This window comes from Natator depressus, chromosome 28 (genome assembly GCF_965152275.1).
Source record: "Natator depressus isolate rNatDep1 chromosome 28, rNatDep2.hap1, whole genome shotgun sequence".
Lineage (NCBI taxonomy): Eukaryota > Metazoa > Chordata > Testudines > Cheloniidae > Natator > Natator depressus.
Genome location: NC_134261.1, coordinates 12,997,664 through 13,013,003, shown reverse-complemented (window position 1 = coordinate 13,013,003; position 15,340 = coordinate 12,997,664). Strand labels below are relative to the sequence as shown.

At 52.9% G+C, this 15,340-nt stretch overlaps 1 protein-coding gene across 3 annotated transcripts in view; it reads left to right on the top strand.

Annotated features, from left to right (window-relative positions):
* The window catches only part of LOC141978909 (uncharacterized), a 43,820-nt gene that overhangs the window by 20,932 nt on the left and 7,548 nt on the right, over positions 1-15,340 (top strand). The window contains exon 1 of one of the 3 annotated variants that reach the window (XM_074941282.1): positions 3,859-3,928. The exons of 1 other annotated variant lie outside the window; for it this stretch is intronic. The gene's annotated coding sequence lies outside the window, so the exon portion shown is untranslated. Of the gene's footprint in view, positions 1-3,858; positions 3,929-15,340 lie in introns of those variants that run through there. One more of the 3 variants, XM_074941281.1, reaches the window with a different exon arrangement.

Genomic DNA, 15,340 nt, shown 5'->3' with positions numbered 1-15,340 from the left:
CTTCCTTAGAAGTTTTTAAGGCCCCGTTTGACAAAGCCCTGGCTGGGATGATTTAGTTGTGGATTGGTCCTGCTTTGAGCAGGGGGTTGGACTAGATACCTCCTGAGGGTCCTTCCAACTCTGATATTCTATGATTCTATGGTGCTGCTGCCTCCGGTGTGAGCTGGGAGCCCGGGCTGAGCTCCAGGCTGTTCCTGCGGCCCCAGTGGGGCTGGTCCAGGGACAAGTCCTCCTGTTCTTTTTGCGGATACAGACTAACACGGCTGCTACTCTGAAACCTTTTACTGATTAGTTTCTTTGATTTGATGATTCAGTATCTTCGCCCTTTGCTTTGACCTTGTCTCCCTCTAAAGAATGGGGAACTTATTTAGTAGGTATTTTAATGAAAAATATGCATGTGGTCAGCTTCCCTCTTAATTTGCTTTGTTAACCACTGACTGTGAAGGCATTAAGTCCTCTTCTGGGATAGGGATGTAATTGCTCTTGAAGTAACATAGGCCTGTCTCCATTTTGATGGATACATTATCCAGAACTCTCCACATATGCATGAAGCACAATGGAAATCTCAAAGGCTGCACATTAACATGTAATGACTGGGATCCAAGGGAAGCAGAATATAATTGCACGGCACTTTGGGACACAGGGTACAAACCGACTGGGTTTTAGGTTTGCTGCTATCCACAGCAGAAAGAGACTAGGAAAAACATAGACACAGACACACACAGAGTGAGAGAGATGAAATCGACGCTTTGGAAAAGCTGGGAGATGACTCTGCCAAAATGAATGTAGAGTTCAGTTTTGTTTTTCCAGATTTACAAGGGATCTGGAAATCCTGTTTTCCAGTTGCCTAAGCAATGCAGTCTTGTTCTGAAAAGGCTGTCTTGTATTGCTGCAAATACCTCCTGGCTGCGGCACCGCAGAAGAGATGGTGTCTACACGGAGCCTGAAATTATTTGGACTCACTGAAGTGCCATCATGACACAAAGGGGTTCTGCCTCCAGCAAGGCCTATCTCAGAGTAATGGAGCTGTGGGGGGATCACTATGCAGAAAGCAAAGCCTAGGAAGTAGCACGTTATGGGTATGTCTACACAGCCTCTGGAACAGATCCTCCCAGACTTGCGCTGGTGGGTTATATCTAACTCTGTAGAGTTCAAGAAAAGCTCTGGTTTTTTGCTTCATTCTTTAATAAAAAGGTAAATGGTGACCAGATACTTAACACAGTTAATATTAATAATGAAGGAGAAGGAAGACAAGCCAAAACAGGGAAAGAACAGCTTAAAGAATATTTAGATAAATTGAGTATATTTAAGTTAGTAGAGCCTGATAAAATTCATCTCAGGATACTTAAGAAACTAGCTGAAGCAATCTCAGAACCATTAGCAATTTTCTCTAAATACTCGTGGAGGAGGGATGAGGTCCCAGAAGATTGGTGAAGAACAAACTTAGTATCTATCTTTAAAAGCAGGAATGAAAAGGACTTTGTAAATTAAAAGCCAGTCAACTCTTACTTCCAGACCTGGAAAGATACTGAAAGAAATTATTAATCAGTTGTGGAGGGCAGTATCTCGGAAAAACAATCTTTTAGAGCAACAGTGTGAAAAATCTAATTGCATGAAGCACAAGAGATGTACAATTCAGCGGTGCATCTATTCCAAGTTTCATATCTCTACTGTGTGATCATCTGCATAAAAGGTTTCCAGAAAAGGAACTAAATGAATGGTCAGCTTTTGACTTTGCCTCACTTTCATCACAACAAATCAGTTATGAATTTCGCACAGAAAACATTAGTAAGCTAGTTGACAAATACAGAAGAAATTTGGACCTTAGTCAAGTGAAGTAATCTCCCCAAAACACCATGGAGGAGAAGGAGTTCATTGTGAACTCCTCATTGTGAACTCCTACAATGATTACAAATACATAATTGCAGAGAAACATGAAGCAAAGATGACAAATTTCCAGGAAATGGTGACTTTCAGTCAACAACATGCAGAACGATACAGTGTGCTTTCACAACTGGTGGATATATGTGCAACCTTTCAGGCTTCCAGGGCTGATTGTGAGCGTGGCTTTAGCCTTATGAATAGTATCAAAATTAAGTCACAAAACAGATTGAAAGAAAATCACCTGGATATGCTAATGAGGATCAATGTCACACTTCAAGTGGTGGAGAAGTCAACCGTGACACTATATATAAACACTGGAAGAGTGGTAAAGACAAAAGAGAAAAATAGAGAGACAAAAGAGACATGATCAGCAGCAAGTATCTGCCCCATCCTATAGCCTGCCAACTACTGGCTCGGGGTCTCCTTCCAGTGACAATGATTAATGGTTTCCTAAATCAAGAAAATAAATGAAGTAATTTCTTTCATGTGTCAAAACAAAATAATGTTTAATTTTGTGGGTCACAACTCACAACAAAGGGGAATATATATACATTTTTGCATAAAGACACTAGATAAAAAAACTTTTTTCATGTGTCAAGCCAAGAGATATAATCTTTTAATTTCAAGCATAAAGAAAGTGTAACAATTATTTCTTTTCATGCATCAATACTAATGATAAAATATTTTGTTTCCTAGGTCAAGAAAATGAATAAGTTTTGTTTTGTGCCTCAAAGGAACACATACATGTAAGATACTTTTCAGAGTAGCAGCCGTGTCAGTCTGTATCCGCAAAAAGAAAAGGAGTACTTGTGGCACCTTAGAGACTAACCAATTTATTTGAGCATAAGCTTTCGTGAGCTACAGTCGATAGAAATGAAATTGCTTACTGGTTATGATGTCAAGGAGATGGAGAATGCCCACTTAGAAGCTGTTCTCATCCTGGGAGAGGCTTTTGCGTCTGAGGAGCCATTTGACTGAAGCATCGGCTTGTCCCTCCGCCAGAAGAGACCTACGCTCTCCACCGGAAGATGGGGGGCTCTTGCCTCATACGCTCCACACCGAAGGCCAAAATCTGCTGCAAAAACATGTTCCAGGAGGCCTAGAGCAAATACTGGAGCGAGAGGGCCAAGGAGCAGGTAGCGAAGATGAACGAAGCGTCTCCTTCCTAAGGCCCACTCGCCCTGTGTCTAGCAAAGGGCAGCGTAGTCCGCCCCATCCCCACAGTCGCCCCTCGGCAGCCCCCGCGTGCCGGAAGTTCGCCGCTTGTTTCACAAGGGACGGTGTCAACGCAGCATCTGTCCTGGGCCCTGCCATCGCACTCCCAGGCCCAGGGGGATGGCGTCCTCTTGGGGGGCGGGGCTCGGCCGGCTGCGCTCCGCCACCCCGCCCAGAGCATCTGAGGAAGTGGGTTTGAGCTCCCGAAAGCTTTTAGGCGCCAGTAAATCTGTCAGTCTCTGGGGTGCCACAAGGCCTCCTCGCTCCTTGCAGGGAAGACACTGAAAATTTTGCAGTGCTAATTGCGGGGTGGGGGGCCGGTCGGACCCTGGGGGGGGGGGGCGCAGAGTGGGGGCGGGGCCGGGGGGACGGTTGGACCCAGGGGGGGGCAGGACGCGGAGGGGGCGGGGCCGGGGGGACGGTTGGACGCGGGGGCGGGGCCGGGGGGCGGTTGGTTCGATCCCCAGCCGGCGGGACGCGCGGAAACGAGAGTTCGCCTGAGGCGCGGGGTCCGGCTGACCCCGGGGCCCGCCCTGCCCTGCCCTGGGCACGAGGAGGCGGAAGCGGCCCCCGGGGCAGGCTGGGAGATGTAGTGCCTGACTCTCCCGGGAGCGGAAGTGGCGTCAGACGGAGAGGCGGAGCCGGGCTGGGCTCGCACGGGGCCGGGGAGCGGTTGGAGCCGTTGGAGCTCTGGGCATGCGCAGATCGCGGGGGTGGGCGCGAGACCTTCATTAACCCCCCCGTGCCCGGCCCGGGCCCCGCTCCCGCCGGAGCCGCCCTGGGGCCGCCCCGGGCTCCGCCCGCCCCGCTGCGGCGCTGCAGCCTCCAGGTACCGGAGCGAGCCCCGGGGCGGGGCCGGGCGGTGACTCTGCCCCGTGTCCGGCCTCCCGCAGCGCCGGGATCTGCCCCCGGGGGGGCCGGGCCGGGAGAGAGCGGGGGCGGGGGGGAAAATCTCGGCGCAGTCTGGACGTGGCGGGGGGGGAGGAGCCGGGGCCCCCCGGGGAGCGATGGGGGGGGCTGAGATCCTCACGGATTTACCGCTGCCCCCTCCCCGGGCCCCCCCCCGCTCCCGCCCTGCCCCCTTTCTGTCCCCGCAGCAGCGAGCGGCAGCCCGGGTGACCCCCCCCCTTCCCCCACCTCCCTGAGACGGGCTCTGCCCCCCCCGTACCCCGTTTCCTCCCCCCTTTGCCCGTGGCCGGTTCAGGTCTCCGGTCTGGGGTGTCCCCTGCCCCCCATTTTCCCTGCAGGGACGTGTCCTTCGTGCCCCGTTTTCTCCTCCCTCCTGAAATACCGACAGCGAATCCTTGGCAGTCTTCCCGCTTTCCCCCCAGGTGTCGGACTGAGATCAGGTCCCCCCCGCGTGCCGGGCCCTGCCCAGACCCTGACCGAGTTTGGGGCCCTCGCTGCGCCAGGGACTGCCCGCACCCCGAGAGAGCGGGGACCTTGTCGGGCCGGGGGCTACAGGGACCCTGGCTGAGCTCCGGGCCCCTGTTCTGCCAGGCCCTGCAGAGACCCCAGCACGGGTCAGACCCCACTGTTGTGACAGGTGCTGTGGAGACCCCAACGGAGATCTGTGCCCCTATTGTGCAGGCCCCTGAAGAGACCCCAGCTGACATCAGGCCCCCCATTGTGCCAGGAAAACTGAGACCTGGACTGAGATCACAGCCCCCCTCGTGCAAAGCAACGCACGACCTCGGCCCAGACTGCGGCCTCCAGTGTCCTGGGAAGTTCAGAGACTTCGACTGAGATCTGTGTCCCCGCTGGGCCTGGCCCTGCACTGATCTCAGCCAACATCACGCCCCACCACTGTACTGGGCAATGCACACACCCTCACAGAGATCCTGGCCCCACTTTTTGCCAGGTGCTGCAGGGACCCCAAACAAAATCCGAGATCCGGTAACGCCGGGAGTGGCAGAGCCCCCGACTGAGGTCAGGCCCCTGTCGTGCCGGGCTCTGCACAGACACTGACCAAGATCAGGGGCCCCATTGGGACAGGTGCTGCACAGACACCCAGGGTATCTCCACCCTGCCATTATGCACCCGCCGCTGGCCCATGCCAGCTGTCTCGGGCTCCCAGGGCTCAGGCAAAGGGGCTGTTTAATGGCAGGGTAGATGTCTGGGCTCAGGCTGAAGGACCCTGCGAGGTGGGAGGGGGCCAGACCTTGGGCTGCAGCCCAAGCCGGACCATCGACACCCCCATTCAGCAGCCCCGCAGCCTGAGCCCTGTGAGCCCATGTCAGTGGGCAAGGGGCAGCCGCCGATGTCTACCTGCAGTGTAGACGTGCCCACAGTGACAGAGAGTCCTTGCCACAAAAACCCCAAAGGCCAAATCGGGAAATGGTGGGAGGCTACTCTCCATTTTACAGATGGGGAAACTGAAGCTCAAAGAGCTGAAGTAATTTGCTCAAGTTTGCATGGAGAATTTGGGGCAAAACTAGGAACTGAATCCAGATTCTTTGAATTCTTGCCTCTCCCCTTAAACACAAGCCCTCTGTGTGTGTGTGTGTGTGTGTGCGCGCGTGCACAGCTTTGTTTTGGTCTGAGTGTTTGCATCGCATTGGCTTCCAAGGGAGGCTGTGACATTTCCTTCACTGGAGGTTTTGAAGACCAGGTTAGAGGTAGACCAGTCTGGGAATGTCTAGGGATACTTGGTCCTGCCTCACTACAGGAGGCTTGAGTAGGCGACCCCTCAAGATCCCTTCCAGGCCTACATTGTAATAATTCTCTTATGTCCTGTGTCGTGTTCTACGCTGGGCTGTCCTGCACGGGGCCATTCGGACCTGTGATGCCCCATGTTGTGTTGCAGAGTTTTATGGTGCATTGTTTTGCCTCAGCTTGTGTGGTGCCTGTGTTGTGTTGGTTTGAATTCAGCTCTTTTCCATTGTGTACTTTTGTCCTAGGGTGTGTTAGTTTGCACTGTGTTGCTTTCTTTTCCTTTGTATTGTCATTTCATGCTGTGAAGGGTAGTGTTTTTTTGTTTGTTTCTTTTCCATCTGAATAACCTGACATTATGTTGTGGTGGGTTCTATTCTCTATGTTCTGTTTTTATACATATATATTGCATAGCATCATAAAAATGTAGGGCTGGAGAGGACCTCAAGATGTCATCAAGTCCAGCACTCTCTGCCGAGGCAGGACCAAGTATATGTAGATTATCTGTTGCAGAGTTTTGTCCTACCTCTTCTTAAAAACTTCCAGAGACAGAGACTCCACAGCCATCCTTGTAAGACTCTTCCAGAGCTGAGCTACCTTGGCCCTGGGGACACCCACACAGATTTTAGTGGTGAGCAGCTCTGGAGAGAGAGGAGACCCCAGTGAGTGGGCAGCTGGGTAAATAGACTAAAGTTGGGAGGAGAAACATTGACGTGTCCAAGGTCACCCAGGCTGTTCGTGACAGAGCTAGAAAGAGATCCCAGTTCTAGTGCCACGAGACTGCTGTTTTGGGTATTGAAGGTCTCTGCCACACTGGTGTTTTAGGCACTGATGCAAATCCTTAGTATAGACACAATTTACACTAGTGCAGTCCGGCACTGGTGCACCGTGTCCCAATTTGAAGGTTTGGGATGCGGGGGGGAAAGTGACCTCATTGAGGTGTGGGGCTGGCTGAACAGTGCAGCTGGTAACGGAGGGGCAGCAGTGATTGCTGGAGGTACGAGACAGGAGCACAGCCCCACAGGATTGGACACTGACTTCTCCTGACCCAGGACACCCACCCCAAGCTGTGTGCAGAGACTACAGATGAGCTGCCCTGCCAAAATGCCTGTGCATCCATGGACAAACCACCTCTTCCCGCAGCCTAATACAGTGTGATCCAGGGACCTTTCCAAGCTGAGAGTGTTGGGGCTCTGGAGTTTGCAGGGTGCGTTTCTGTCTCTGTCACTGATCTGCTTGGTGACCTTGGGGAAGTCCCAGGCCCTCTCTGTTTTCCTCCTATCCATTGTCTACTTGGATTGTGATCTCTTTGGGACAAGGACTGTCCCTTTCTGTCTGTGCAGTGCCCAGCACAATGGGGGTGCTGATCTCAGTCAGGTTCTCTGCCATGTGCAGCACAATGGGGCCCTGATCGCCATCAGTGTCTGTGCAACGCAAGGCACAGTTTATAGACTCATGGACTTTAAGGCCAGAAGGGACCATCCTGATCATCTAGTCTGAGCTCCTGCACATCGCAGGCCACAGAATCTCCCTGTAGTAGACCCCTAACCTCTGACTGAGTTAATGAAGTCCTCAAATCATGATTTACAGACTTCAACTTACAAAAAAAATCCACCATTTACACAAGTTTAAACCTCCAAATGACCCGTGCCATGCCCCATGCTGCAGAAGAATGCAACCCAACCCCAAGGTCTCTGCAAATCTGAGTCTGGGCAAAATTCCTTCCCATCCCCAAATATGGCAATCAGTTAGACCCTGAGCATGTGGAAAAGACCCAGCAGCCAGATACCTGAGAAAGAATTCTCTGTAGTAACTCAGAGCCCTCCCCATCTAATGTCCCATCACGGGCCTTTGGAGATATTTGCTGCTAGGAGTTTCAGATTGACTACATGCCATTGTAGGCAGTCCCATTATACCAATCCCTCCATAAAGGTATCAAGCTCAGTCTTGAAGCCAGTTAGGTTTTTTGTCCCCACTGCTCCCCATGGGTGGCTGTTCCAAAACTTCATTCTGATGGTTAGAAACCTTCGCCTAATTTCAAGCCAAAACTTATTGACGGCCTATATCCATTTGTTCTAGTGCCAGCATTGGTGCTTAACCTAAATAACTTCTCTCCTTCCCTGGTATTAATCCTTCTGATGTATTTATAGAGAGCAATCCTGTCTCCCCTCAGCCTTCTTTTGGTTCAGCTAAACAATCCAAGCTCTTTGAGTCTCCTCTCATAAGGCAGATTTTCCATTCCTCGGATCATCCTATTAGCCCTTCTCTGCACCTGCTCCACTTTGAATTCATCCTTCTTAAACACGGGAGACCATCATGGCTCACAGTATTTCAGAATTAACCTTCCCACCCCTCTGCAGAGCCCAGCAACTAGGGATTTATCCAGTGAAGTGGGTGACTTCGAGATAGACGCTGAAAGATCCTTGCGCCTTAGGTTCCACACTGGCCACAGGAGTTTACAGGGACTCAGCTACTGATCCTGCAGTGAGTTTCTGCCCTTCCCCACATTCTATAGCAGTACTTTTAAGAACAGGCCAGGGAAACATGTAAATACTTTGAACCAAATTCCTGAAGCTGCTGAGTATGCACAAGTTAAAATGAAACCAAGGTCCCGTCGCTCCAAGGACCTGGCCCCTAGTGCAAAATAATAGACACTCCCCAGAAATCTGAAATGGCCACTTCATAACTGATAGAATCTTATTTAACTATTGACTTGTGTGAATTACCAGTGAAAGGAAGAACCTAGTGAAGGTGATGCCATGAGGGAAAGATCTCATGTGTCTTTACAAATCGGTATAATCTAATCTGGAAATTTATACAGTGCAATGCCTTATTCATAGCCCTATTGCCTGTACCCTGTAGGGACCTTAATTCTGTCCAGTCCCAGCTGCTTCTGTCTCCCAGCATACCCCCAAACCCCTTCACCCCTCCAACTATCTGCTGCCAGTCTTCCCTCACTGCTACCCCTTCCTGACTGGCAGAGAAACTCTAAGCTCTATCCCCTTCTCTTGGCCTCTGAAAGTTGCGTTGCCCAGGGCTTTGCTGCCTGTGTGAATGGAAGGTAGGGTTGGGGAGCCATCACTTTCTGGGTATTTACTGAACATTCATCTAGTCACTGATGCCTTCATTAATGCAGAGGTAAGGTTGCCCCGCAGTATGTTGGGCCCTGCCAGAATGTCAAGTTCAGCAAAAGTCAAACCTTCCTAGGTTTTGGAGTACAGAGCTAATGTGCATGTCAATGCAACCTTAACTCTGCTCCCTGGAGCTGGCAACAGCCACTGGGCGTTCTCTGCCTGCACTCCAGCTGCACTCACTCTGTTAGGTGTGGCTGCACTGAATGGTAGAGGTGTTAGTTAGAGCAACTTGGTGGAGGTGTGATTGTGATATGAGAAGATCTGGGTCTGAGTCCCCCCCCCATGTGTGCGATGAAAGGAATGAGGTGCATGTGTACCTTGAGCTTCCAGTCTGTATTCTTTTTGCACTGAGCTGTGCATGTTGTCAGGAGGAAATGGGAGTGTTTGCCATGAGAATGGCCAGCTGTGAGGTGGGACCTGAGAGCAGTCTGTGTGCTTAACGATGGGTAAGTGAATGTAGACTGTTAGCTAGAACTTGTGTGAGTAAGGATGAAAGAGTTGTAAAAAGGGGTGAAGAGGTGTTCAATTGACCAAGCGTGCGGCTGTTTCTGGGGAGCAGGCTCAGTGTCTGAGTGTAGAACAGGTGTCAGTAGCTCCTGTATAGTGCAGCTCACCTAAAACCAAATTCCGTCTTAGCAAAGATAAAGTGCTTTATTGCGTGCCATGGTTGTCATTTTCTCTAGTACTTTGGTGACAGGCAGATAGGTGTGTTGTAGGAGTAAAGAAAGGGTCACTGCTCACGTGGGTGAGAATTAGGATTATGCTGGTGTGTACCTTATCTCTGCATTTCCTGATTATTACAAGTTTGAGTTCTGCTGATCTTTCTTCTGGGGGGGCTCCGGGCAACCTTAAATCCTGAATTATCATTTTTTGTAAGTGAATTTCCTAGCTTTTTGCACAGAGCCATGTTGGCTGGAGGAGTTAGCAGCCCTATAGGCAGTTGCGGGTCTCACAGAAGTTTGCAATCAGAGGAGCAGAGAAGTGCAATGACTTACCCAAGGTCACCCAGCAGGCCCGTGGCAGAGCCAGGAATAGTCCCTGTCCAGTGCTCTCTCCACGTAGTTGCTGGGTGATTCTGAAGTGCTGCTTCCCTCTCCTGTACTTTTTCTTATGGTGGAATGGGAATGATGGTCATGCTTTCAAATGTCTCTCTCCTTCTCCACCTTCTTCTTCTGCCACCATTTCCAGCTCCACCTCCCCTTCTTGTTCATCCCCTCCAGCCCTCTCTTAGCACTGTAGAAGCCAGCAGCTGTTTCCTGTCCTAGGCGCTGCACACACGTATTACAGGCAACAGCTGCATATGGTCTGGTGCATGTCACCTTGGACCTGAGGTAACCTGATCTGCACACTGAGCTGGGCCTCTCACTGCTACTTCCAGCTGGGCCTTCTGCTCCTGCTCCAGTCATGCCCTAGCCCTCCTCCAAACAGGCCCCATCCCATATGCACTCTGGCCTGCCCCTCCACACCATACACGTGTAACATCTACCTTTAAACTATTCCTATTTTGGATTTGGGATGATTAAATTTGTGTTACCTTCAGCTCTTCCCCCCCCCACCCCAGTTTCAGTTGTTTGGTGGTGCCCCGATGGTTTTCCATTGATAGTTTGGGATGGAGCAAGGCTGGTTACTTGAGCACTGTTACCTGGCCAGCTGACTAGTGAGAAGTGACAACTCCCTCTTGGGTGGATGGGCCAATCCCGGGACCCGTTACCTCTCAGTGATTGATTTTCCATTCCAAGTCCATAAAATAGATTTTCAGCATAAATGCTTTGTTCTGTACATATGACTCATACATTGATCTCTCAGTCATTATGAGTCTTGACCAGTTAAGACTTTCTGTAGACACCTCATATGACCATCCTCTAAGAGATGTGTTTGGTGTGATGGGTTTGTCATGTCTCAGGTGAGAGCTGCTGGCAAAGACGAAGTGACCCTTTGCCAAGGGATCTCTGTCTCACTGTCTGACTCCCGTAGGCCAGGAGAGGACAACTTTCTGCCAATGGCCTTCGGGACGGGTGCTGAGTTCACTGCAGTGCCCGTCGTCCCTTCTCCATTTCCCTTCCCGGTGTGCTGTCTGGGACGCTGCCTCGCTTCCAACTTCCCAGGTGTGATGCAGCAGGGAGCAGGGAGGATTGACTGGGGAATGTCATCTAGTTCTGCTGGGACTGTGTGCATGGGGGATGGGAGAGCAGGGGATGACTGCACTTGAGTGAGGATACCTGAGCCTCTAACCTGAGCTGGGAGGGGGTTGGACCCAGGTGACACCTTTGCCCGGGAAACTGGACAAAGGCTGGAGGAGGAGCTGGGGGAAGGAGGAGTGAGACTGCAGAAGGGGGCTTTCAGTTTTGGGGCTGGCTGGTAAGATGCAGGGAACCCCAGGTCTGGGGTCTAAGCTCCTTGCCCCCCACCCCGAGGGACCTGGCTGAGGGGTCCTGGTTGTACTTACAAGCCCTGCTTGGAACTGTGTTCCTGTCATCTAATAAACCTTCTGTGTTACTGGCCGGCTGAGAGTCACGGTGAATCACAGGAAGTGAGGATGCAGGGCCCTGACTCCCACACACTTCATGACAACTGCTGGCAGTGGTGGGATCTACTGCACCCCGTGGACAGCGCTTCCTGAAGTAAGTGACTGAGGAGCAGTAAAATGAAGGGGGATGGACAAGGACCAGGTGTGCTGAAGGCTCAGAGAGGAGCGGTTTCGGCGGGGCGGTTAACCCTTGGGAGTGTGTGACCAGCTAGAAGGACTTTTGCAGTAACAGGGTCCCCCTGGGGATTGCAGCAAGCAGTCCCCAGGGCGGAGGAGTCTGCAGCTCGACCCCAGCAAAGAGGAGGTGACCTCGAGAAGGGCTGGCACCCTAGGGGTTCTCCCTGGAAACTGTGGGGAGTGGCGAGCACACAAGCCTGTGAGTGGCCAGCAAGGAGATGTATAGCAGGTGCCTTAAGAGCGACCTGGTGGAGCTGTGCAAGCAGAGGAGGCTGCGCATTGGGGGGCTCACCAAAGAACAGCTGATTGCCCAGCTGGAGGCAGGAGATCACTCGAATGAACTGATCCCTGTCTCGGAGGGAAGCAGCCTGGCAGATGCAGCGCAGGCACCAGTGTCTGTCCCAGCGGAGAGTGAACAGGAGGCTACTGAGGGCTTCCCGAGACCCCTCCTACCTATGCCTAGGGGAAGGGCCAGGAGCAGCCCAGCGAATTCTGAGGGCACTGTGACCCCTGCAGCCAGCAGGGATCCTCCTGGCAGAGCTCCCCATCGCTGGACCTGAGGCGGCTGCAATGGGAGAAGGAGCTAAAACTGAGAGTTGGAGCTCAGGCAGCGGGAACTGCAGGAGCAGCGGGAAGAGCAGGAAAGGCAGCGTCAGCATGAGCTGGAGGAGAAGGAGAAGAGGCGACAGCATGAGCTGGAGTTGGCCAGGTTGAGGAGCAGCGAGCCCCTATCTGCGGTGAGTGATGGGGGACCCAGGGTGCCACGGAGCTTTGATAAGTGCCTCCTGGCCCAGCATAAGGAGGGGGAGGACATGGATGATTTCCTGGATGCCTTTGAGATGGCCTGCGAGCTGCACCAGGTTGATCCTGACAGCTGGGGGTCCCTCAGAAGTTGCGCCACAAGTTACTGTCCCTGGCCCATGACATCCCTCTCTCAGGGCACCAGGGAATCCGGCGCACCCGGCAGAGGCTGCTACAGAACTGTTACTGGCCCGGGGTCTTTACTACTGTCCAGCAATATTGCCGATCTGTGACCCCTGCCAGAGGGTGGGGAAGGCCCGGGACAAGGGGAAAGCGGCTTGGAGACCCTTGCCAATCAGAGAGGAGCCTTTCCAGAAGGTGGCCATGGACATAGTGGGACCTTTCAGCAAGACGACCCGGTCAGGGAAGAAATACATTCTGATGGTGGTAGATTTCGCCACCCGCTACCCCGAGGCAGCGCCCTTAGCTTCCATTGAAGCAGAGACTGTGGCAGATGCGCTGCTGACCATTTTCAGCCGAGTGGGGTTCCCCAAGGAAGTCTTGACAGACCAAGGGTCCAACTTCATGTCGGCCCTGCTCCGGTGCTTGTGGGAGAAATGTGGAGTCTGGCACAACTGGGCCTCCGCGTACCATTGGGAAGGCCGCTCCCAATGGAGAGTCAGTGGTGGAGTATGTCCTGACCTTCTGAGAGAGACTTGCTGAGTTCATGGGCCTGGCCAGAATCTGGCCAGAGCCCAGAAGAAGCAGAAGGCCTGGTATGATCGCACAGCCTGGGCCCGCGCCTACGCCACCGGGGATCAGGTGATGGTTCTCATCCCTGTGAGGAAAAACAAACTACAGGCTGCCTGGGAAGGTCCCTTCAAGGTTGTCAAGCAGCTCAATGAGGTAAACTATGTGGTGGAGCTGTCGAACCGGGCGCACCACCGCCGGGTGTACCATGTAAATATGATGAAGCCATATTATGACAAGGGGAATGGGGTGTTGGCCGTGTGTGGACATTGGGAGGAGCAGGGAGATGACCCTTTAGTAGATCTATTCCTTGGGACAAAAGCTGGTTTCCCCCTGGAAACAATTCCCCTCTCTGATTGGCTAACCCCTGCCCAGCAAGCTGAGATCAGAGGGGTCCTGCATCTGTACCGACAGCTGTTTTCCAACCAGCCTGGACACACTAATCTGACTGTCCACCAGGTGCAGACAGGATTGCATTCCCCTATAAGATGCTCCCCCTTCCGCGTCACAGGGAAAACTGCTCAGGGCTTGGAAAGAGAGGTCAGGGACATGCTGGCTTTGGGGGTGATCCAGCCCTTGGGCCCCACCGGTGGTGCTGGTCCCCAAAAAGGACGGGTCGATCTGATTCTGTGTGGACTATCAGAGGCTCAATGCCATCACTGTATCTGATGCCTACCCCATGCCCAGGCCTGATGAGCTCCTAGACAAGCTGGGAGGAGCTCGGTACCTTACCACCATGGACCTTACAAAGGTCTACTGGCAAGTGCCACTGGATGCAGATGCCAGGCTGAAATCGGCCTTTATCGCCCCTCTGGGGCTCCGTGAGTTCCTGACCCTGCCTCTTGGCCTCAAGGGAGCGCCGGCCACCTTCCAGCGCCTGGTGGATCAGCTACTGAGGGGGATGGAGAGTTTTGCCAGGGCGTATATTGACAATATCTGTGTCTTTAGTCAGACCTGAGAGGACCATGTGTCCCAGGTTAGACAAGTACTGGACTGACTCCAGAAGGCGGGGCTAACAGTAAAAGCTGAGAAGTGCAAGATGGGGATGGCAGAAGTATCTTACCTGGGCCACTGGGTGGGGGGTGGCTGCCTAAAGCCGGAACCAGCCAAAGTGGAGATGATCAGAGACTGGCCCACTCCCCAAACCAAAAAGCAGGTCCAAGCCTTTATTGGGATGGCGGGGTGCTATTGAAGATTTGTGTCCCACTTTAGCACCATAGCCGCCCCCATCACTGGGCTATGCAGGAAGGGGAAGCCAGACAAGGTGGTCTGGACCGAGCAGTGCCAGAGGGCTCTCTGTGCACTAAAAGAGGCTCTGGTCAGTGGCCCAGTTCTGGCAAACCCAGACTTTGACAAGCCCTTTATGGTGTTCACCGATGCCTCAGACACGGGGCTGGGTGCGGTGTTAATGCGGGAGGATGAAAGGAGGGAGAGACTCCCCATCGTGTACTTGAGCAAGAAGTTGCTATGCCAGGAGCAAAACTACGCGGCCATCAAGAAGGAGTGCCTGGCCATGGTGCGGGCCCTCAAGAAACTAGAGCCATATCTATTTGGGCAACACTTCACCATGTACACCGACCACCCTCACCTGACCTGGCTACACCAGGTGAAAGGAGCCAACGCCAAGCTCCTGAGGTGGAGCCTGCTCCTGCAGGATTATGATATGGACGTGGCCCATGTGAAGGGAAGCGCTAACATGATAGTGGGTGCATTGTCCTGGAGAGGGGACCCTGAACTTCCCCAGGTCACTGGTCAGAGTGACCCCACTCAGTTCCATCTCAAAGTGGGGAGAGATGGGATGCAGCAGGGAGTTGGGTGGATTGACTGGGGAATGTTGTCTAGTTCTGCTGGGACTGTGTGCATGGGGGATGGGAGAGCAGGGGATGACTCCACTTGAGTGAGGCTATCTGAGCCTGTAACCTGAGCTGGAAGAGGGTTGGACGCAGGTGACACCTTTGCCCGGGAAACTAGACAAAGGTTGGAGGAGTGAGACTGCGGGAGGGGGCTTTCAGTTTTGGGGCTGGCTGGTAAGACGCAGGGAACCCCAAGTCTGGGGTCAAAGCTCCTTTGCCGGCCCCCCCTCCCCCCAAGGGACCTGGCTGAGGGGTCCTGGTTGTACTTACAAGCCCTGCTTGGAACTGTGTTCCTGTCATCTAATAAACCTTCTGTGGCCAGGCCCAGGGAATGGCTCCCTCTCAGCCCCATCCCTGATGTGGTGGGGAGACCCACTGGCAGCATTGCCTTTGAAGGTGCTCCCACT